At 43.7% G+C, this 25,384-nt stretch overlaps 1 protein-coding gene across 2 annotated transcripts in view; it reads left to right on the forward strand.

The window, feature by feature from the left end:
- ARHGEF2 (Rho/Rac guanine nucleotide exchange factor 2) overlaps positions 1–25,384 on the forward strand; it is a 575,049-nt gene that overhangs the window by 664 nt on the left and 549,001 nt on the right. The gene's annotated exons all lie outside the window — the stretch shown is intronic.

The following is a 25,384-nucleotide window of genomic DNA, read 5'->3' on the forward strand; positions in this document are numbered from 1 at the left end:
GGGGCAGCCCCGGGCCGGCATGGAAGCGTCCACAGCCGTGAGGGCGGCCGCGGGTCTGTGGAAGCCCCGGGCGCCAGGGCAGGTGTGAGGCGGGGGCTGACGTGAGAGAGGCGGCGGCGTAAGGGCCAGCGCTGCCGACCTTGGAGCCGCGGAACTAGGTTCGAGTCCCGGCGTGGGCTCATCCTGTCATTCTGGGCAAATCACTTACTCTTCTCGTGCCCCCCAAAATGAATGTGTCCTTCTGTGACATAACTGCTGCTCGTGGAAAGCTCTCCAATTCTTTAGGGTCCAGTTTGCGCTATATAAAGCTGCACGAAAAGGTGTTGGGGCCGCCGGTGTGTACCTTTGGAGCACATTCCAGTCGTGGGGGAAAAGTGTGCAAGTGGAATCACACACTGGTTTTGGGGGTGCTGTCTAGTAGCCGTGGGTGCCTGAGAAACGCACCGTTGCGAGTGGCCGGTAGTGTGTGCAGCCCCGTCACTAGTGTCTGCGCAGCACAGTTACAGGAGCTTAGCCCTGGTACATTTTCATATATACGGTGCTGATGTTTGCATTGGGATCACATTGGTCATGCGGGGAACACCTGTGTCAGAGAAACACGTGCACGCGACTGCGCATGCGTGTCCAGGTGTGTCAAGTCACTGCTGTGGGGCAGATGTGCTTTCTCATCCGATGTGGGGATGAGTTGTGTATTGGAAAACACCTTCCTCGTTGTCGGAGATATGTGTGTACACAGGAACACAAACATATATTTATTTATTGGGATACCTTTTTATTGCATTTTAAATGTGACTTTAGCACAGGCGCGCGCAACAAGTGAATGCATCTAATTAGAAGATTGGAATGGTGGGAGCTCCAGTGAAGGCAGTGGAGTGGCTCGGGGCCAAAACTTGCCAGTAAAGACCTTCAGCACCTGCATTCCCTTGTGTTTCTGTATATCTCTTTATAACATCCCACCCTCAGGGGGTGGAATGGTCTGCCATGGGCTACAATGATTGTTAAGCTGGTTATAGGGCCTTGCCTGAGCCTGAAGCCAATAGCTTGGGTTTAGGGCCTCTAACAACTATTATTGCCGTCAGAAGCGGGGTCATACAGCCATTAAATAACCTGGGTGTAACTTCAGAAAATAACCAATAACACATTATTGAGGATCCTCTAAATCAATATGCATCTTATACGAATACTTTGTATTTTCATTTGAATTGCTGCAGGGTTTACACAATTACCAGGAAACAGTGAGGGGGGAGGGTGCCAGAATCCAGGGGCCTCAACTGAAAAGGCCCGATTACGAGAGGTCTTCCTGTCCCTCAGAATATCCAGGAACACAGTGTCTTTGTTAGAGGAGATAGACGTTCCTCCCACAGTTGATGAAAGTGAACTGCTCGAATCGCTGTTTGTAACACGAGAACTGTATTCAGGCCAACTTGAGCGTCATTTGCATCCCCACCTGTGTGACTCAGGTGTGTCCCTGGGCACGGCTCAGGGAACTGGCCAGTTCCCTGTCTAGCGCAAAAGTGCGTCTCTGGGCGACTCCTGAGAGGTGCTGAAAAATGTGTCTCAGGGACATAGTCACGAGTGTGACTCAGGACAACGCGTTCTCACGGGTACACGACAGGTGCATGCCTGGGAGACATATCCACATGTGTGTCTGGGTATTTCACCCTAGGGCACCACCGTGCGTGATCCTCGGCGACATAGTCACACTTTTAAACCCGTGAGTGTGGCTGGTAAACCAATGTTTGCATAGGATGTGTGTGCGTCTATATGGGAAAAGTGAGTTTTGGGGGGTCACTATTAGAGGGCAAGTGTGTTCCTGGTTGTTTGAGGACCGCACCCAGGCTGCGTCTAAAGAGGCGTGTTCATGCAATTCATCCACATTCGTAGGAGCAGGTGTGTAGCTAGGCAACATATTCACAAGTTTGAGAGCAAAAGTGAGTTTGGAGACCTACTCACTTATGTGGGCCTTGTAAGTGCCTGTAGGATGTATACATACATGGTTGGAACTTATTTAATGGTGTGGGGATAGGAGAGATTATGAGGAGCTCGTCTACTGGGGTGGGCAAGCTGTGTCTCTAAGCGCTTGCACCAATAATGGACCACATAGGTGTTTAGAGAAATATGCACAAGTGTGGGAAGCGACGTTTGTAGCTTGTACAGAACATATGCTCTAGTGTGAGGATAGGTGATTGTCTGAGGAACACAATTCCAGTTATGATAAGTGTTTGTGGCCCGAGGGGTTGTGTAGAAGTGCGATATGGCTGGGGAGCAAATTCATTGGTTTAGCCATGGCCCAGGGACAGGTGTTTGTCTGAGGAGTCAACCGCCGGTTATGAAGACTGCGTTTGCCCAGAGAGTCTACACGTGTGAGATGGCTGGGTGCTTGTGGACATATTCAAGGGGTGGGGACAGGTGTTTTTCTGAGAAACACATGCCCAGATATGGGGAGTGTGTGTACCCAGTGGGTGCTTGCACAAGCGTGGGGCAGCTAGGCTCGCGATGACGTAAGCACAGGCGAGGGGTCACGTGTTTTCTGAGGAACATATGCCCAGATATGGGGAAGGCGCGTGCTCTGGGAGGATATGTGTGCAAGTGTGGCGTGCCTAAGTGCCTGGGGTCAAATGCACAGGCGTGTCAGCAGGCCTGGGTTTAGGGAGCAGACCTCGAGATATAAGGAATGTGCGTGCCCAGGGAGCGTGTGTACAAGAGTGTGGTAGGTAGACGCTCGGGGACACATGCACAAGTTTGGAAACGGGTGTTTGCTCAAGGAGCACGCACTCAGGTGGGGGTTGTGGAACGTGGAAGACATCCAAGGAATGGTGAAAGGAAATATCTGGTTCTGCAGGAGGTACAGTGCGGAGCCTGGAAACACATTAATCTGGGAGCAGTTTGGATGTGGCAGGGTTATAAAGATACATTTGTTTACATCCAATGGCAGCTCCTTGGGGTTTCCTTTGAATCTCAAAAGCAGGTTCTTCTTTTCTTAGGTTCGTCCACATTTCCTTTGGTTACATTACATCATTTCTTATTGGGTTCGTCTTTCCACTCATGTAATCAAATAAATTATATATCCTCACGAATATCTATGTACATGAATATGTGATGCAAATGTTAGCGGCCTAGTTTCTTATGTGGGTTTATTGCTTTAAATGCTTTTCCCTTTCGGGCATTAGCAGGATGGTTACGTCTGTCAAGCGTGTGGTTGGGAAGCAGTCGAAAACTGTACCCCACTGTTTATTTTATAAAGTTCTGTTTGATTTAAAGTGCCAATATTTTAGAATACACTGAATTATGTATTCATACAAAGTCTGACGTTTACATGTGGCCTGCTGCATTTGTTTATGTCTGTGCACCACTTCCCAGTTATGTCCAAAGCTGTTTGGTTTATTCGTTTTTCCTCAATAATTCATTGCTTAATCTGAGCAAGTGTTTGTCAGTACTGCGTATTTTGCTTGCACTCCTTTTTAAACTTTGCTTCATAAAATGTTTGTGACATTGTAACATTGTAGCTGCCTGACATTTCAGCGCTCGGTTACATGTTGATTTGTTTTTGTCTTATTTACAAATAACAATCATTGGGGACACAGCATCCTGTCCTGAACATCTGACCTGCAAGTTACTGATTTCTTCTGTGCTAGCCTAACACATACACTGCATGTGGCTGTCACAGCACACTCCAGGGCTGGGGACAGTGCTCAGAAAAACCTGGACCCGTTTGCACCACGCTGCACCTTTCCAAAGGTGCCTAAGCCCTCAGACTGGTGCAGTGCGCTCTGTTATCGTGAATGTGCCCCCCCAAGGGCGGCCTGCAGGGGGCAGCGCAGTCAGTGAAATACAGAGCGGCCGCTTACAAACAGCATCCTGCACTGGCCTGCACTTTAAAACGGGACCAAGATCTCCCTGCAGGCAGGTGCAGTGAGTGCCTGCACCCACCTGCACAGGGGTGTCTTGGGGGGTTTAAATGACTGCTCCTTCCAGACAGATGCCCTCACACTAGCAGTGCGCCTCCTAGCAGTTTGTTTACGTCGGTGCCCATGTCTGTAATAGGGCACAGTGGAAAGGCAAAGTGATTGCCTCGCTTGCATGGGGCCACGCCCTGCAATTAGGGGTACGCTTCCCAAGGTAATGTTGGGGCGTCATGTGCGTCAGTAATACTGTGGTGCCCCGGGGGTGCACGAAGTAGGCTCACACTCCTATTGTGGCCCCGTGGCACTATCTATACCGCAGCCCCTGGAGGCAGGTGATCACCAGGCCTGGCAGCGCGAGGAGTGAATGCCATAAAGAGATCGGCAGAATCTCATCTCCGCCGCGAGGATTGGTTGGAACTGCATTACGCTGCCTTCCAGGACTGGGCGCAGCAGACACGTTTACAGCGCTGAGTCACTTCTGATGATGATGAAGTGATGTATTGGGGTGAAAAACAAGTCATGATGGCTCTGCAAAGGCAAGGAACTAATGAGTATTTCTAGGTCTGGCCAGAAGGCAGCAACAGTTTTGCAAGTTGAGCCTTTGAATCCAGATAGCTGTCGTGAAATAATTGAATCCACATGTGTATGTAATGCACCGTATGTTACAGTTTATTGCTGGAACTGTAAAGCGCCAGGCCACGGCAGCTGAGTGGTTCACCACAGTGGTGTTAAGGATACAATCAATGTAAAAGTAGTCTGAAAAACACAAGATTTTACAAGCCTTGGATGTCAAGTTGCACCCAGAATGAAAGTGCAGCAGTTGAGCTATCCTAGCTGCTTCTGCACCATGTCACCAGGACGCTCGTTTCCCAGGCCTGGGTTTTCAATTAATGAAGCAGTGCATGCTGGGAGTTGCAGTCCTCCTGAACTGACATCTGTTGAATTTACACTAAGAGTGGATTTAGGGTTGTCTAAGTCAGCCTAGTCTGAATAACAGCAGATGTAGGGTTGTCAAACTGAGCCTAACCTAAGAGTGGATCTGAATTTGTCTAACTGAGCTTAGCCTGAATGACAGCGGATCTAGGTTTGTCTAACTGAGCCTAGCCTGAGAGTGGATCTGAATTTGTCTAACTGAGCCTAGCCTGAGAGTGGATCTGAATTTGTCTTAACTGAGCCTAGCCTGAATGACAGCGGATCTAGGTTTGTCTAACTGAGCCTAACCTGAATTACAGGATAGATGGTTATCTAAATTAAAGGTGATCTAGGACAATCATAATGGATGCTACTGTTGCTTTCCAAATTCTTCGGAGCAGAGTTTACTACACAGACTATTTGACCACAAAACACTTACGGTGTCTTTCAATGAGTGGGGCCAAACACCAGACAGACCTAATTAAGTACAGGATGTTCTAGGGTGCTTATATTTGGTGATGCCATATTGTGTAACCCCAACTTAATTTTTGCCTTTTTACTGGAGTTCCTCTGACAGTGTGTTGTGGTGGCTAAACTGTTTGCTGTGGCAGCATGAACATTTAAAGCTAAACTTTGGTTAACCGCCTATACAAATTGTGTGAGCCTGAGAAAACCACTGTAGCTTCTAATAATCTGGCTATTTGGCAAAATATGAAGTGTCAAGAAACAGCCAAAATACCAGTGTTAAAAAAAATAGGCAGTTTCTTGGGCATCTCTATCTATTTTGTCTAATATGTTGAACACTGCCCATTGATAAATACCACAAAAACTGCGCTTGTGTTTGATGAGGTTTTGTGCCAGATCCATTAACGTGGAGCCCGCTGGGAGAGTTGACCTCTCAATGCTGCTGACCCATAGCATCCTAGTATAGGAGGCGGACTTTGGTCACTTTGTAATGAATACAAGACTAGCAGGAACCCGTCCCCTGCCCCGCTGCATGGCTGATTTCCTCTAACCCCTGGGGGCCGTAGGCGAGTTTGTTTTCTTTGTGGGTTGCAGTTCCAGTCACTGACTCTGCAACGTCTCATTAGCCTGCTGTGGTGCTGCGAGCTCTCTCAAATGCAAAAACAACGGAACAGTCCAGATGTTCGTTCCAGGCTCACTATGCCACTGGATTCAAGCTAGCCTGGCTGATGAAGGTGATACCCTGGAACTGGTCCTGGGATGCTTGTTTCTGGTCCAGGGAGGACCTGGCCTGGCAGTTCGAGCCGGACTGTTCCCATGAGGAACAGGGTCAAGACTAATTTGCATATGGCTGGGTCCAAACTGGGGTGGCATGGTGAGCAAAATAATTGATGGATTAAACCCATATCTGTGACTGGGGGTGAATGTTTGATTGGTTCTGCAGTCCGTCTACAATTTGTTAGATTGCATTTGTCGCCATAAGTGCTCCGGGTATGCCCAGACGTGGGTCCCTTGCTCGCTGCGCCACTGGATTCAAGCTAGCCTGGCTGATGAAAGGTGATACCCTGTAACCAGTCCCAGGATGCTTGTTTCCTGTCCAGGGAGGACCTGGCCTGACAGTTCGGGCCAGACTGTTCCCATGGGGAACAGAGTCAAGACTGATTTGCATGTGGTTGGGTTCAAACTGGGGTGTCTTGGTGAGCAAAATAATTGATGGATTACAGCCAAATCTGTGACTGGTGGTGAATGTTTGATTGGTTCCACATTCCGTCCATCATTTGTGCTTGTTTGCTTTTGTCACCATAAGTGCGCTGAGTATGCCCAGACGCGGGTCCCGGGCTCACTATGCCATTGGGTTCAAGCTAGCCAGGCTGCTGAAGGGTGATACCAGGAAACCGGTCCCAGGATGCTTTTTTCCGGTCCAGGGAGGACCTGGCCTGGCAGTTCGGGCTGGACTGTTCCCATGATGAACAGGGTCAAGACTGATTTGCATGTGGCTGGGTCCAAACTGGGATGGCATGGTGAGCAAATTAATTGATGGATTAAACCCTGAGCTGTGACTGGAGATGAATGTTCTATTGGTTCTGCATTCTGTCCATCATTTGTGTTTGTTTGCTTTTGTCGCAAGCTCTCTCAAGGTCTGATAGCATCAATCACATCTTGAAAGCAGCAGCACTCAATGTTGAATGTTCTCCACAAGGGGGAACTTTACATTGAACACAACCCAAGAAAGCAAAGGAAAACCGACCCACATGGATATTTTTAGGAAAGCTTTGAATGATCCTATAAGCGTGAACCTATAAAAGGCTAATGTGATCAGGATAAGCAACATGCCAGGCACAGCATAACTATTCATCAGCCTTTCCAGCCTGCATGTGACTAACTCTTCATCAGCCTTAGAAGCCATTTTGGAGGCACTGACATACCTGGATAGTTAGAGATCTCTTCCCTACTGCAGAAAACACAAATGTGATGGGTGGAATGCTTCCTAATGCCATAGCCTCTGCCAATTGCTCTGGCCGCCTTTCAGTCCATCATTTTATGCCCCTAGTTCAACTTCATTAAGACACAAATCAGTGTCTCTCCTACTCCAATAGGAACAGTCTATCCAGACCTGTCAGGCCACTACTTAATTTGAGCCAGTGGTTTCTGGTGCTGGGCCCCTGCACTTAACTGTCAACACTGGCACTTATGACAGTGTGCCACATGGTGGCGCTGTTTGTCTGATTTAGAGTGAGCACAGCAGCAGTGATTTATTAAATCGTTATACATTAAAAATGACTAATACCGGCAGATCAAGCTATTCTTATAGCTTTGGGTCCCTAAATAGTCCAAATTGTCACACTTATAGGAGTGAGATGGGGATGTGTTGGAATAATCATTGGCAGCACTAGCAGGGGCAATGTGTGGTGCAAGCTGCAGTGGCCTCCTGCCGAGGGCCCTGTCTTTTTTTATTTTAATTTATTTTTTGCAAATTAAGCACTGATGCCCCACAAATCGGATCAAAACACAAAGAGGCTAAGGAATATTTAAAGACCAGCGGCTACAAATTCCCTGAGAAATAATAAACACAGCAGTATACTTAGGTTTAAAAATGTCAGGTCAACAATTACTGAATAGCTGACAGTGAATGTTTCTAACAAATCCACACCTTCATAGGGTTCCCCCACACACCACAGCAATAGTTAGGATGTGGGCTACAACTCCTAAACAAGCATTTGCAATGCAACGGGTCTCACGTTTGCTCATGTTAGAGCTGATAGTGTTGTAAACTCCTAACCCGACTTTTCACCTATCGGCAAAAGTGCATTTATGTACGTAACCTGAAAAAGTGCAATTAACTGTGTATAGCGCTCGACTTCTGCCAAGCGAAATCGCGCTAGGAAAATAGAGAAAAAGTAGTCCACGGACAGAAAACAGCGAGCCTCGCATGTTTTCTGTACTTGGTCGATGCGCTTGAGGAGGGCTAGCCACCGGAAAAGGCATGACGTATGCATGCCTTCGACTAATGAAACCAAGCAGATTTTAATAGGCAAGCCCACGAACCAATGAAAACACTGACGTGACGTCGACAGGGCTGCGAGCCCTTTTCTAATACCTAAAGTGTCTCGCTGCGATACGCATGCGCGAGCGCATACGACGCAGGCTCGACACTGAAAAGGAGGAGCTATTGAATGTTTTATGTTCTACACTATGTGAGTAGAATGTATAAGTGAGATGAACATGGTGTGAAAAGTAAAGGGAAACTAAAACTGATGCCTTATCAGACTATAATATGTTTTTTTGTCTGTTAGGGACAGGGTTAAAACAAGTACAATGAGGCAGGGAAAAATGTATATATCCTTGACTATATCTTCTGGGTCAACATGTTTCTGGGATATAGTAACCCTTCAACAAGGTGTAGGGGGCATTCATTAGGACCTATATCAATAACGCTTCTATCAAATGCAACTGTGAAACAGCAAAAGTGTTAAAATAAGTGAAATTGGATGGTACAAGCAGTGGTCACCAAACAATGAAGGAAGTCCACCTCTCAGGTACCTGCAATAGTCTGGCTTTATTGCCTCCTCTCGAGGATAACTCTGGCAAGAAATTCAGGGTTCAGGCCACTATCATTGCTGTGGCTTGCCAGGATTGAGAACACCACCCAAACGGGAACATGTACAACCCCAGACTGTTTTACCTGTTGGCCATGGGAAGGGCCTCTGAAGGTGTGCATTTGTATAGAACTCCAAGTTCTGACCCTTCAGCATGGGTGGTGGTGAGCTGTTGCGTCACTGTGTGACCTGTGCGGTACCCCTGGTCTGACCTGGAAGCTACCTCCCTTACCTTCCTTCAGTAACACCTACATTCACCAGAGGATGACTTACCCCAAGATCCTATTGCTCTCTAAGTCCTATTAACATAAATGTTTTAAACACTGAAAGGGATACCATGTTATTCTGCCTTGAGGTCCTTCCATTCTCTCCTGCTGGAGTCAAGAATTTAATATGAGTTGTTGTACACCTTAAAGTGTACTGAGGTTAATATCCAGGCAACTGACAGAAACGGACACGACATGATGAATACATACCAAATGCATTTTACAAGGGAGTTGGCCCAGCATGGGCAGATGAACCCAATAAGTTTGGAAAAATGTTAAAGTAATGAGAAATATATAGCATTCTCAAACTTGGTACTTTATATGCTGAATTTTGTTTCTCCCTTATCATCGATGTGAACCAGCAGATTTTCAGTCTTTCACCTGCGATGATTTAGAAATGGCTGCTTATGAGATTCACTTTTAAAAATAACAATAGGAATGGTGTAGCCATTATTTTTGCTCATTCTCGCGTTCTATGAAATTTCATTAAACTGATGCTAAGGTTAAATGTTATATGGCTGTGGATGTGAAAAGATCTGTTGTGAAGCTCATAAAACATAGATGCAGTGAAAATCCGTGTTAATTGCATTTATTATGATTTCATAATTAGGCACATCTCTACTATAAGATCAGCCATTTATTCATTGTATGGCTAGGTCTGCTGTCATCTCAAACTATAAACAATTCCTTATGTAGACGAAGCAACTTATCTTTTGTAAGAAGTCACACTACACTTAGTATTTTTGATATTATTAGTTAATAACTATGAATATTGTCAGATAAATCCAATAATTTCGAGAATTTGAATGCTGCCAATGCTACTGTGTTTTGGAAACTATTCTTAGTAACAAGAAACCTAGTAAAGCAACATGGGTCATAAAACTAAAATAGAGAGGTGGATACTTGTAGTACCAGACCTTAGACTGTGAAATGATCACAGTCCAAAGTCAATGTCTTAAGAAACTCTGGAAAACAAATCTATTCTGGTGCTAAAAGATATTAATTGCATTAAATTAAATAGGGGACTGCCACTAGCGTCCACTTAGATTTAACTGCTCTCATAGCGTTCCTGAGAGTAAATCGAAGGTGAGAATATGGCTCTGTTCAATAATTATTAAAGAGCAAGAAACAAACTCACTGATTATTGTTCCAGTCTTTTGCCAAATGGTGTCCAAGGTTAATTTGTTTTGGAAAGATTTATACCGCATTTGGTGGACAATGGTTTGATGCTGCCTTTGGTGAGTGCAGTTTGTCGTGAGTGAGTATGCATCCGTCCATAGGAAATGTGGAATAACATAGCCTCTGTTTCGATTGGGTTATAATTTTACCCTTGGGATATGTTTAGGACTCTGAAATTAGGATTTTGTGTTTTCATTTACAATAGTATCAGTGTGTTTAACTAAGTTTTAGATGCTCCGTCCTAATGATCCTTGTGTGTGTAAAAGCTCATGAAAATATATTTTGTAATTAAAAAAAAGTCATCTGGTGTCATTAGAGTAAGAATGTGCCCTTATAAAAATATAAGCTATCAATATCTCAATAAAGTAAGTTATTATATTTTGGTGATATGTACGTTTCACAATAGGGGACTAATATTTCTGATATGTGTAGAATACCCTCTCAGTATTCATCCGGACCAATTAGCTTAATATCTGTAATTCGGAGGAAAGGATGGGAGCAGCTAAAAGACCACTATACTCGGTCTTTAATACCTTTATGTATTACAAAATGTGGGATTTACTGTGGTGTTTGTGCCCGTAACATGGTGAGTATTTCCAGGGTGTGATTTTAGTGGTCCAAATTGGTATGACATATCATGAAGAGGCATAGCTGATTCTTGCCCTAGAATGGGCACAGTTTTAATATTGACGACGTTGAGTGGTAACAGATCCTGATTATGGGGCCACAGCCAGAGAAACATGTCGTAATTTGTGAATTTTCAATGGTCTCCTAGTACCCAGTATACAAAGTACATGTAAGAAAATTGTTACAAAATCTTCTCGGGACCAACCCACAAGCTCAATAAGTATACGTGGGCTCAATCCCTATTAGCTGTGGAATGTGTTTTAATAATTTTGCACTATCAAAACAATTAAAAAGGCAAAACACCACACAATAAAAAGCCCACAATCAATTAAAAAAATTAACATTATAATTATAAAAATGACTCAAACGTGATTAAAAGAAGGGGAAAAGGGATAATGATTTTTTAAAAGTTTTACAGGAAAAAGCACCAAGAAAAAATAAATTGTCAATCAGAAATTACTGTTCACAGTTCACCGGACTAGGCCTGGTTTCAGGCTGACCACGAAGGAGCTGGTGCCACATACACCAAGTGGGTCATCCTGGTAAAAGTTTTATGTTTTGACTTAAAGTCCCATCTAGTGCTTGGTAGATGGTATTTTTTTCTGTCACTGTGGTCAGTGGCATTACATCTACCACTGTGGTCACTGGCATTACATCTACCACAGTGATGGACTACAGTCTGCCACCCTGGTGGACTACCATTAAACAAATTTAGAGATAATCCTTGACCAAGCGATGATCTCTGTACTTTGATTGGAACAAATGACTTGGTGGTTCCTCTGAAGGCATAAAATGTTTGGTGGATGGCCGCTGATTGTTTTGATGACCTTCCATCAAACTTTAAAAACATTTTTGTTTTTTAAAAAGAAACTTCCACAAACTTCCAAAGTGGAGTATTTTACTTGAAAAACATTTAAAAAAAATGAATGACCCTTCATCTACTGAGTATTTTCACTGGGTGTAGAGGTCATGATTTGCTTTTTTCTATTCCTCACTACCAGCTTTTACCTGGCAGTGAGGGATAGAAAAAAGGACATCATCCCATCGACCTAAAATAGTGTGGGTTGTATAATGCCATTCCCCTGAGACCCCTATGCCGCCAGGCAATCGCAGTAAGCTTTCCATTAACAAAGTGGGTTATTTGACCAAAAGTTAGCAGTCCTCCTGACCCTGTCTACCAAATCACCCCTTTATCGAAGTTGAAATACTTAAGTGGAACGAAGTGGAGGACTGTGTCTCGCAGTCAAAAACATATAACCATTGAATATGGACACACTTAAGCTGCTGGTTTTGACTTGAAAAATGTTTCCCTCCACTACAGCTCTCTCACTGGGTGGATACATTTTGCTCCTTTTCCCGGCCCAGATTTATACTTTCTAACTAGGGGCCTGATTACGTTCTTGGCAGATGGGGTTACTCCATCACAAATGTGACGGATAACCATCCGCTGTATTGTTTTTCCATTATGTCCTATGGAAATCATAATATGGTGGACAGAAATCTGTCATGTTTGTAACGGAGTATTCCGTCCGCCAAGATTGTAATCAGGTACATAGACTCTATTTTGGAGCTCAAAAACCTTCAGCTGTGTAAGCCGCAAGCTGTATCCAGCGACATTCTCTTGAAATCGAACAACTTTGCTATGAGGTCCTGCTGAAGCTTCAGGGGTCTAGTAAGCTCAACATTTTCCTAATTCCCAACTTTTCTGACTTTCTGGAGCAGTTCCTCTGGGTCAATTTTAAGGCTCCCTTGACCTCAGGTACAGGCCCTGGCGGCCACAACTCATTTCAGCAGAGGCGAACAGCAGGGTCCACTCCACATCCACTTGTAAAAGATCAACTGGTCACTTCAGAAAAAAAAGTCTCTCTTAGCTTTTTATGTCCCTAAAGCCACGCACAAGGTGACCCTTGGAGTCCACTTCTTGGGCCTGGGTACAAGTGGGAGCAGGTTCAGCTATTCAGGTCTCAACATACGACACAAATAGCATGTCTAGTCTTTTCCTGTTGTTATGCAGGTCCAGACGTCTTCTGATGAGCTCTGAGAGAGGTGCCACTTTTGTAGAATTAACTAGTCAGTGGGTAGGTGGCCACTCCTGAACACTCCCTAACTAGCGGGAAAAAGATCCCACTTTTGCTGCATATTCTGTTTGACTTACTGCAAACTATCCCACAGTGCACTATTCTAAGTGAAATCCAACACGGTGGAGCCCCTATGGCCACAGAAGACACTGGTGGGTCCTCCAGGGGTGAGGCTACAGAAATAGGCTGTGCCAAGGGAAATTAGCCTCATGAAGAGGGAAGCATTGACAGGGGTCAGCCACTGGTAGGCTAATGTTGATTAGCGTATTGGAGCTTCAGGCACCCAAAGTCTAGCTTTATAAATGTTACTTTTAACATATATTTATTAAAAAAAAACCTTTGCCATTCAATTGAATTTTAATATGTATTAAAACAGTGGTCAAATCAGTTCTGTCGCTTATCCCAAACGAAAGTTCACAAAAATGTTTTATTTGTACTTAAATTTTACCCATAGGACCATCTCCTGCCATGTACAGTGAAAATAGCTTTTGGCGGGTAGGCACAGAAGGAATATTCCAATATGAAAGAGCTACACATCCCCCTGTTAAAAACCAGGCAACCTACCATGTGGACTATAAGACCCACTTTTAGATGACTTATTTAATATTTGAAAGTGAAGTCCTTCCTGTCAAATTGGGTTATTTTGACAAGTTTGCATGCAGGCATAAACGCCACAGTAAATCAGGCTACACATGTATCTGAAGCTGTTTTTTTTCTTATCAGCCTAGTAGATGGCACAAAGAATGCTGCAGAGTACATGTTAGGTGACATTTAACTTTCCATTCCATTGATGTATTTTTCTGCACAATATAGTCTTTAGGCGTCAATACAGTGTCTTTCTGCTAATTTAATTATGCTGTTTGGGGATTAGCAAATGTTACCATGTTTTTGGAGTCAAATGCACACTGGGGACTGGACAGCAGTATCCCAGTGTGCAGGATTTAAAAGCCAGCAGTATCAGTCATCGAAAAATGGGGCTGATCACACAAAAAAGGGTCATTTTCTAAAATTGCGTCTGTCACCAGAAGAGTTTAGGTCTCAGTCGAATTTTGTCTCTTTAAAAAAAAAAAATCTCTGAAAAGATATTGGAGCACATGCGTTACTTAATATTGTCTGGCTTCAACTTCACTCTCCTTTCCTTGCTTGCTCATACCGGTTTCATTTTTTTTCTTTGTGTGTTTGTCTCTTCGATGGAGCATGGGCCAAGTATCGATTAATGTCCTTCTCAGTGTCTTCCCGCTGCTCTCGCACAGTTGCAGATATTTTTATGGGCGAGCACGAAGTGCTCTGTCCATTCTGTAATCTCTCTTTGGGCTTCCAACCACACCCATGGCACGTCAGTCACCTACATTGGTTCGTGGGCTTGCCTTTTAAAATCCGCTTGCTTTCATTTGTGAAAGGCATGCATACATCATGCCTTTTCCGGTGTTTAGCCCACCTACACTGCACCGGTAAAGTACCAAAAACATACGAGGCTCGATGTTTTCATCTGTTTATTTTCCACGCAGCACGATCCCGCTGTATTTTACATTGTGCGATCGCGCTGCGTTTTTTATTTTTTTGCTTTACAACGCTTATAGCTCTAACTTGAACAAATGCGAGACCCGTTGCATTGAAAATGCTTGTATTATTTTGTTGTTGCTTCACCCGGTTTAAGCTCCTGCTTTGGCCCCCGCCCAAACTGCACAACACACTCCCGGCATTTGTAGAAACAACTGAAAACTGCTCCTTAGTTCAGGCACATCTTTGGCAACAAATAACAAAACCTTGAAATACCCTATAGGTTAAATCCTGTATACATCCCTGGTCCTGTGACAGTTCCACATGTAATTTATGACGCCCTTCACCTCCATGCCTGTATCTCATGTTTCAAGGACCTCTCTTAGTGTTTAATTATGCTTTATTGAATAAGTTAGCATACATTGGTACAATAGAATAAATACATTGTAACCAGAAGAAAAAAAAAAATCATAACCATTATTATATCTATAAGAAACAATTTGTATACACAACCAGACTATAACATTGTATCATAGAATAATAGCATTTTTTGTTTCAAGGACCTCTCTTAAGAGTGCTTACTAAGGCTATTCAGCTGGTTTCTGAATGCTCCAGAAGTGCAAGAGCTAAGAGCATCTGCCCAGGATCACACAGTCTGGTCACGCTAGTAATAGACTTTCATTTTCCTATATCTGGTATATATATATATATATATATATATATATATATATATATATAATATCATGTCACGTTCAGGTGCAATGAAACAATTAATGGATTATTGATGTGGCGGTTGGTCTTGCTTGCTTTTTACCTTTTTTGAAATTTAGCAGCTTTTTAAATTTGGTATACGGACAGTAATTGTGTTATACATGTTATGTTCACAATAGTTTAAAGGTACAATTATCTGAATACGTAAACAAATTATTTAACTAATCTAGTTTCACATACGATGTGTGTGTGTGTGTTTTCTTCTGTGGCTGTGTAGCATGGTATGAAACAGGCAGTGTATTCACCGTCATTACATTTATGAACCTTATAAGGATGAAACCCAGAGTTTGCCCTGCTTACATTTTAACCTATACGAGCAGTTATTGTTTGTACACAGTCGTTGGCTGGTCCTGAGTTGCAGCAGTTTTTATCATGTTAAACAGCAGCGTGGCTGCAAGAAAAAGAAAAGCGCAATGAAACGGTCACTGTTGACTGCTTCAACGCATTTTTTTTTTACATGCAGCCGCGCTGCTGTACTACATGGCTAAAAAAAACTGACAAAGCCAACAGATATCACAAAGGTGAGAGCTATTGGCTTTGTCAATGCTGGTTTTATAGATCGCGCTTAGCCCACTGCAAAACTTCCAAAGAAATGTGGAGTTGTCTCTTTCTAAATTCTGCTGGGACTTGGGTGATGATGGCCTTATGTGATGGTCCATTCTACGATGTGTATTGAGAAGCAGATGGGGCCACGTGCTCTAGGCCAGTGTTGTCCAACCTTTTTATCGCCGCAGACCGGTAAATGTTTGATAATTTTTCTGTGGCCCGCTTGTCCCATTGTGTGACAAGCGGGCCACGGAAAAATTATCAAACATTTACCGCCCGCCACAGTGGGGCGGCCCGGTGCCGATTGATCCACGGACCGGCACTGGTCTGCGGCCCGGGGGTTGGGGAACACTGCTCTAGGCTGTGTGCGTGCAGGACTCAACCATCCGCCTTCGAATGGAACAATAAGCTTTTAAAGGTAAAGTGGTTCCCTTAAGTGCAGATCCACTGTTGTGGTGTTTCCATTTCCGGCAGATGCCCTGTGGTTTGGTACTATGGATGGCTGGGACGTCTGAAAATAAGCATTAAAGATCTGGAAACGGTGAGCACCCATTTGTGGTCTGTAATTTAATATTTGGGAATCTGCAGTATTTGCAGTTAGAAACAGATTATCCAATGGAAACATCAGGGTTTCTATCCGTGGCCGGTTGACAGGCAGCAGAGTCGGTATGCATGTCAGGTATGTCTGACATGTGACTGTCAGTGTCATATCTACTCGGGGCTCATGGCCACCATTGTATCCTAAAACCTTGAATTTTCTCTAAAATCCTCTTTAATTTTTGTATATTTCACATATTGTAGTAATGATGAAGCCGTGTATGTGTGTCTTGCGCTAAAGTTATTTTTAAAACTAGGATTTCATAAATGTACAGTAACTCTAGCAATTCAAACGAGGAAGTGGAAATGAAAATGCCTGATCGGCTCTTGGTAGGCACAGGAAACATCACGGTTCTCTTTATAAAGTTCACTTGATAGATATTGTTCCTCAACGGGTTATTAGACCTCATCACTGCATCATGTTTTAAATCCTCCAGTAAATGTGGCTTTAAGAAGCCACAGCACCATCACGTAGTCCGCTGAGCTCGGAGATAACACGCCTTTGCTTTCATAGCCTCCGGTCACATGCACTGTGGGTCAGTAGATATCAACGCTTCCTTGCTGCTTGAGCTCAGTCTTATTTTTGTTATTTTATGCGTGGCTCCAGAAAGACGCCAACATCATGCAGTCAGCCTTAGTCTGGATCCAATGGGAACAGTCCACCTTGAACAGCCTCCTCCGCTCTGAACGGGAAAGCTAGATTGGTGAGAAAAAATACAATGGAGCGGAATGCATCCTTGGGGAATCACCAATGGATGAGATTCTTTTAAGCACTCTTCACATCACTTAATGACCAATGGATGAGATTCTTTTAAGCATTCTTCACATCACTTTCAGTTCTGGAAGATGTCTGCCTGACCTGTTGGCGGTGGTCGCGCCATAATCTCTCGAACACACTATCCATTTGCGCACTGAATCTGGTTCTTTTCTAAAGCTGAATTACCTGGTTTCTTTTTTATGCTTTCCAAGGGTTGAGTTGTAACGCGTGTTCTGTGCTATCGCCCTCCGTCCTTTTCCAGCACTTCTTTTGCCCCAGTCTGCCTAGAATACATTGCTCCGCAAGCACTCAGTGATGTCGCTTTCTTAACCCTGGGACATTTTAACATATGGGTCAATGTCCCAATAACCATTCCACACCAGCCCTGATTGATGCATTCTCTGCCATTAATCCCCAACAGCAAGTAAAAGGTAATATACAGCAGAGCATCTTTCGACCTTCTCTTTTTTTGTCCACCTGATATAATCAAGGTAGATATCTGTGACCTGCTCACTTGGCCCAATCGTGCATTTATACCACTCTTTACCTAACAGTAACAACGCTTCTCTCTGGTCCCTGCGAAATCTTGTCCAAACATTCCTAGACCACATTTTCGGACTCATTGGTCAAAGCCGCTGGTCCTGTGCATAAAATGCCAGAATCTCCCAATAAAATGTTGCCAGCTACAAACTTGTCAAAAGATTTTTTTTAAATAGCTGAATCACTTTCCTCCTCTGATTGCATCTCCATCACTGTCACGCTTACTCAAACCCTCTGAGTCAAAATTTCTATCTTCTCCCATAACTAAATTATAGATATCTGCATACCTTTTTAAATGTGGCTCGCCCACTCGTCTGAGGTCTTTAACAATTCAGCGCTTGTTCTATCTCCCTGGAACAACTTTGCACCCATCTCATGTGAGAGTATCACAATTACGTTCTTCTTTTACCTCTGGTTCTCCCCTAGACTCTTTTCCCCTTCCTTTTATAAATATCGTTCTCCCACCCCCATCTTCTGACTCTGTTCCAGTGTTCTGGAAACCAGCACTTGTCACTTCTTTGCTAAATCACCCTATGTCTAATCCAGCAGTGCCTGGGACCTACAGACCGACCTCTCTTCTCCTTTTCTTGAACAACTTAGTCAAAAAGCATGTCAATACTTGATGGTGAAATTATATGCTTCATCCTAACCAATCTCGCATTTTCATTGGATTCAGGTTATCCTAAATGTGGCCATTAGGCTGGTCTTAAAACTTATTTGCCTTGTGTCTTCCCCCACAGACCTTAGTAAACTTGACTGGTTTCCAGTATCAAAAAGTGTGATCTTTACAATTCTATGTGTTCCTTTTAGATCCTCTCATGGCTTTGGGCTTTTCTACCTGCAGAAAAACGATCTCCCCTCACACCTCAAACAACATGATCAATAACTTTCCTCCTGTAAAGCACTGAAAACGTTGCTTTTTCCTATCTAGAATATGCCTGACCAGAAGGCAATGCTGCTCTATTTTGTGGCCTAGTCCTAGAATACCATTATATTAGCAGTCGCTCTTCATCAATATCCATGACAAATTTAAATTTTGTCACTAATTTCTTAAAATACACAGAGTGGGCTTCGGCTCCAACCAGAAGAGTCTGTTTCTCATTTGGGCGATATCCCGTGGATGTCCTATTCCTGACGCACCATCCATTTGAATGTTCAGTTCAGAGTCAGTGACACTTCAGCCCAGTAGGACGTCCAATGTGTTGTCCTTCATATCTGCCACAGGTTGCCAGTCACATACACGGTTTGAATATTAGGTTTCTACTTCCGTGCCACAATCCAATCAGGTGTTCTGTATTATTTTGACATAATGGCACTAATTGGCCTCCACAGTACATTTGCATGCAAAGCGTCTCTCCGGGCCTGAATGCCATTTACTCTGCCGGTTTCTCATTATGGGCCAACAGTAAACCATATACTTTTCAACTACTTGAGGACATCTTGCACCAAGGCAAGGACCTTTTATCTTCTGCGCTCTGACTGAGGTGGAATGTTTGTCCACTGGGAGCCTGTAGCTGGGTGCCAGCTAAATATTTGTACTGGCATCCAACAAAGGTCAGTCATTATGGGGCAGGGCACACCACCCCAGATAGCATATCTCTGAGAAATGAGTATTAGTCAGGTGAATGTAGCTATGTTTTGCTACATGTTCCATCAGCTTGATTGGAGGCAGAAGTTGTTGAGCGTAGCTCTGTATGTACCTCAGGAGTTGTGGGTGTGTTCTGCAAGAATTCCTGTGTTGCTAGGTGGCTGGTCCCCCTGGATAAGGTTTTCAAGCAGGAGCATTTGAATTCCGTATGATCCTGAACCAAACTTTCAAGTAGCCAATTACATGTAAATAACAACTTGGAATGCTGTATACTTTTTTTTTTACCCCTGGCTTGACAACAAAGGTGTCTGCAAGACCTTTTGTTAACAGGTCTTTAGACTATACCGATTAGACTTTAGTTTTACCCAAAGGAACTTCATGTTATTGGATGTTTAGTAATTCATTCCTCCTCCAAAGGAGCACTTGCCTTGCAATAAATGAGAGATTATTTTACCATCACAAAAATACTTTGGTTCGCTCACGTTTTTACACTGCAGTAGTCTTTTTTAATGTTTTCGTGTGGACTCAAAATGCAACCCGCCTCTATTGGCTTCGTCAGTGCTTGTTTGGCATTGAAGTTTCGTCCGATGAAAATTACAGTTTAGCTAGTCAGTGAGAATTCTAGGCATGCCAATAAAGATTTCGACTCTCGGTGGACTGAAAATCTCATTTGAATTGCTTTGCTTCCCACTCGGGGGGGATGTGGAAACGTCTAGCAAAATGTCAACAGACCGACGCTTGTACCACAATTCTAAGTGCAGGTGATCGGCACTTATAAACTTTGTTACACCATTAACATTTTCAGCTCACCATTTATAATGCTGCGGTTTATCTTTTTTATTTAGACTAAAAATGTTGTATAAGGCGCTTACCCTCTATGTGGATATGGTCATTTGTAGGATGGTGACTTTGCAGGTGTAGTGTGGTGTACTGAGGGGCTTACCTTCGCTAGATGCACAGCAGCTCACCCTGCAGTGCCTTATTTTCAGTGCAGGGAGTACAGAATTACATTTGATGCCAGGCAAGGAGTCAGAGAAATGACGCAAGTGGTGGGGTGTTGTTGCCCATCCCTTTGAATCCATGGTTCAGCATATACAAAGTTCTCTACTCTTTGTATTTTACCCAGGTTGTGGCTGGAAGTTGAAGGTGGTGCAGGAAAGGCCCCTGAGCACCACGATGAGTTTATGGGCCAACCTTAGCAGTGAGAGGATTCAGTGCAGGACCCGGTTTAAAGACTGCATTTTTCGACATTATGTTTGCCTGCGGTAACAGGTGACTACTCTTTCCTCGAACGCCATATCCCAGTGCTTAATTTGTGCTTGTTGTTTGCAGTACTGAGCACCGGCATGTATTTTGAGGCCGCGCCTATTCTTCTACCGCAAGCATTTACTGTGAGCAAAAGACACATATGGGAAAGGCGGAGGAAGAGAAAAACGAAAAAGCGTCACAAAGGGGAAAAGCAGAAAGCTGCAAGAGTGAGCTAAAGGAGCAGGGAGTGGCTGTAAATGGATTAAAGAGGCCACAAATTAAGCACTGCCCCATCCGAATTTCTGATGTACTCTTAGGGGTCAGTTGGTGAAGGGAACTTGTGGGGAACTGAGGGTTGAAGGGTTCAAGATCATGATGGACTAGTCATGGACTAGATGGAGCAGGTTTGGATCACCCCAGCCTCGAAGCATGATACCATTTATAGAATCCGTCAGACTACGTCCATAAAGATAAAATGGGAAAGAGAAACAGTCCAAATCAAGTTGCAAATTACCTGATACCTGGGTTCTAGTGTAAAAGAAAATGATAGACCCTTCATGACAATCAGCCCAACACAACATCACATGCATCATTTTATTTAGAGATTTCATCGAAAAATAACAGCAGAAGCAGTGGCTTCCCAAATTCAGTGTGGGAAGAGCCAACCTTTAATTACTTCAGTTTTAAGGTTGGAATTGTATGGTAATCTGAAAGCTGCTGCAGACAGCCTATATATGGAACTGTCTGAGCATGATACACTAATGGAATAGGAAACTGAAGGTCTGTGAGTTGTCCATGTTTAATTATTGTCATAAACAGCGATTGTTAGAACAAGCTGATGACACAGTATATTGAAATGAAAGCCATCGCTTACAGAACAACTGCGAAACGTTACCAGACTATTCTATGGAAACAAGGACCTAGTTGAAAGGACCCGGACAATTAACATCAGATTTGTAGGTATTCTCCTTGGAGAGGAAACCTAGACTTGGGCCTGCTCAACTGAGTACATGATCACAGATGGGATAGTTGATTAAAAAAAAATACTTCTCACTGTTTTCCTCCCAGCTCAGCCTTTTCAAAGTTCCTTCCGTATTAGTAATTGCAGGAATAAGGACTGTTCACCTCTCATAACATTTCTTAAATATGGTTGCATATCTTTTGTGTGTCTCACGTTCGCTAGGGTTTGTAACTCTTGCTCAGTTTACATACTTACTTAAGTATTTTTTTTTTTGTTGGATCTTTTATATAGTGCTAACATGTCACCCACCAGGCACTTCAGAAGAGGTTGAAGCACTGGCAATGGAAAGTAAAGTATTAATTGAATTAACAGTAGCAGAGCTAGCAAAGCCAGAATAGACTGCTGCTCATACATAACCACACGCACACAAAGAGTTGCGTGTTAAAATAAACTTTAATTTTTTGGCCAACCTGTTGACACCATGGACTGCAGCTTCTCACTCCACCTGACGCATGCCCCAGAGGTGGAAAGGCTGTCCAGTACGTTTGGGGCTCTCAGCTCATGGATGGTTGTAAAAGAAGAAGGAACCTTGGGATAACTCTTAGCATCCCAATGTCAAGGGCTGAACTCTTTGCAGTAGCTGAAATGGGTACCAAAGTCAAAGACTCTATTCTACATGGAAATGTGTAAAGTCAGACATTAATCCAGATTATGTGCCTATCCACTTGTTCTATATATACACTCTGTCATAGTTTTTCCATGCACACTGAAAACATTTCCCCTATTTACTAGTTGGCGTTAAAAATACATGTGCCGTTTTCTTGTGAGAACTTTGAAACCGCTTTACCTGTGAATATGAAACTGGATGAATGTAGGCCATGTTTTCTTCTCAAAACAACTTTCAGGGCCTGTGAAAGTTTCGATTTTAAGTTGAAAATCCACAGCCAGCAAACTTTGTGAGCTACAGGAAGGAAGCTGTAGTATTTGTGTCAATTGTGGCACGTTTGTTAGAAAAAATAACTCTGCAGGATCCTAGTTGCATATTTAGGTTCCGCTCTAGCTGGCCCTGGTCGTTCATGCCTTGTGACAGGAGTTCCACCTCTTCCCATGCATCTGTGTGTTAGGCACCCCAGCCTTTTGATATTCCCTGGCAACTCTCTGGCTTACTTCGCTTGAGACAAACTAATCAGCCTAGATAAACTCTTAGTGCCAGTGTGACAAAGCATCACTGGCATAGTAATCAATTGTATCTGCCATTCCCCATGGCAAGCGAAGGAACAGTGATCGAGGCTTATATGATTCTCTCCTTCTGGATAGTTTGCTGTTGAGAGGTCCATGCGAGGAGGCACCATAATGCGGCAAAGCTAAATCTGGGTAACCAGTCAGTACAAAGAGCTCATTATCCCGGATGGCCGGAGGGCAGAAGGGTATCGTCGGTAGCTGTGCCTCAGCCTAAGGTCTCTCTTGGATCCTCAGATCTGTTTCTTGCCCAACGCAGTTCATACTGGGATGAACTCCGAGACATTTCTGCTTACTTGAGGAGTTGGTCAACTTTGTGATGGGCCCATTATGAGGAGCCAGCAAGATGGCTTCTTGGCTTAAATATGTGCTGTTGAACTCTGCATGTGTCCTGCAGGAGAGGAGTCCATAAGCGGACGTCTAGAACCTTGTGGTACCAGGGCAAAATGAGAGAGGAGTTGTGAAGCATGAATACCAGGCGGAACACCCTTTAATGGCACGTGTGCTGTCACTACTCCTGTGAGATCAGCATGGCCCATAGCTGCTAAAAAATGAAGTACTGGGGCAGCTGATACCATACCTCTAACCATACTTTGCACTATTTGCGAGCACAGTAAGAGGATCCAAGCCATGGCACACTCTACCTGACCGCTAATGTTGCAAATTGCCTGCTCAGCTTTCCATGAATAGGAGGCTGCAGGTCAGTCGACAGTTGTAAGGCACGCACCACCAGGCCTGACAGCTTTTAAAGAGCAATTGCTATTTACTAACAAATTAAAATCTCTCAGAACTCAGCTGGGTATTACCTCCCTTGGGCCGGTGAAATGCTGTTCAATGTTGTCATCCCACCACTGAGCACATTCTTCACTGTACGCAATTCTACTTTGTTCAATAAACGGATTACAATCAGGAATGGCAGGATTTCGCAGTAGGCCCTTATATATTACAGGCAGACTCTATGTAGGTCTGTGGAGGATGTACAATTTGGAAATGGATGTAAATGGAAACGGGTCAGCAATAGGAAGCCCAAAGACGATATCTTGTATCCAGGCAGATTCTACCTGCAAACCAGAGTCCAATGATTCCATACTCATCGGGGCTCCCTATTGCCCTAAAGCAATGAGGAAGCATTGGCTAAGACCAAATACCTTGCAGCTCAGAATGTTAACTCCACATCTCTTCCTGACCTTCAAACAGCTTAGAAATAAAATCATTGCACTTTGTCTGTCTTTTATGCTGGGGCAACCTGATCCACCATGGAATTGTAAAAGGCCATTTTGAATAGTCAGTCATTTTGCCTCTAGGGGTACTTTAAGTTACGGGCCGAGCAGTAAGAACATCCACATTGGAAGGGTGTTTTCTACTTGAATCGTGAATAAATACACATCATCTGTTTCAGGGCAATGTATTGCCTGAAGCCAGACTACCAACATTAGAAACCTATTTTTCTTAACCTATCTGGACCTTGTTTGGAAGACCTCCCAGAACTGCCCATTCCAATGTCATTAGGTGTAACATCACACCTTATCGGCAGATATAGACGTGGGGCATGATTTAGCCTTTGACGGTGGATACTCCGTCACAAATGTGATTAATATACCGTCCACTTACTGCAAGTGCATTAAGGTATAATGCACTTGTAATAAGATTTGTGATGCATAAGCCGTCCACTTTCTCACAAGTTCATTGGGATATAATGCACTTGTAATAAGATTTGTGATGCATAAGCCGTCCACTTTCTCACAAGTTCCTTAGGATATAATGCACTTGTAATAAGGTGTATGATGCATAAGCTCTCCGATTTTTCACAAGTTCATTAGGTTTTAATGCACTTGAAATTATGCGGATGGAATATGGGGCACATTTGTGACGGAATTTCCGTCAGCCAAATTCCACATCTGATTCTTAAACTTAAAACTCCCCTGGACCACCCTTGATGTTTCCTACTCCTCGACTCTTCTTCTCCAGCAACTTTAGAACTTCATAGGGAGTTCTTTGTTGGGAGACTGTTGAGTTGCAGTGTGGCCTTCATTGGAAGAATGTATTTGTTGTGGGCTGCGCTGGAATAGATGGAGACGCAGCTGGAATCTGGCTTTGACAGCTATTCGGGAGCTGGGATCAGATACTGGTCAGCCCCGCTGAATCTTCCTTTTTCCTGATGCTGACATCAGGGCATATTCAGGGAACTCACATGTTCAGTTCCCTTTGCAGCGTATGGCTGCAGGAGGAAACAAAGACTCTTATTTCCATTCCCACAGTACCAGGCAGTAAATGTCTCACTTCATGGAAATTACTAATTTATCCTGTTGGGAGTGGTTGGAGGTCAAACTGAGCACAGCTGGAACCTTGCCTCTAGACTCTGCAACAAAGGTACACTCGGGTGTCACTTCACAAGTTTCCATCAGATAAAGAGGCTTAAAAGTAGTTTTGACACCGAGCCCTTTCTACATGTAAGAATGTGTGCTTTGTAAGAATGTCAAATATGTCTCGGTGTATCAACACACTAATATATATTTATATGCACATATTAAAAAGCTAATGTTCACGACGCTTAGAGCCTGCCTAATATAGAATTTGGCGGACAGGGTACTCCATGGCTAACATAACTG

Source organism: Pleurodeles waltl, chromosome 12 (assembly GCF_031143425.1).
Source record: "Pleurodeles waltl isolate 20211129_DDA chromosome 12, aPleWal1.hap1.20221129, whole genome shotgun sequence".
Classification (NCBI taxonomy): Eukaryota; Metazoa; Chordata; class Amphibia; order Caudata; family Salamandridae; genus Pleurodeles; species Pleurodeles waltl.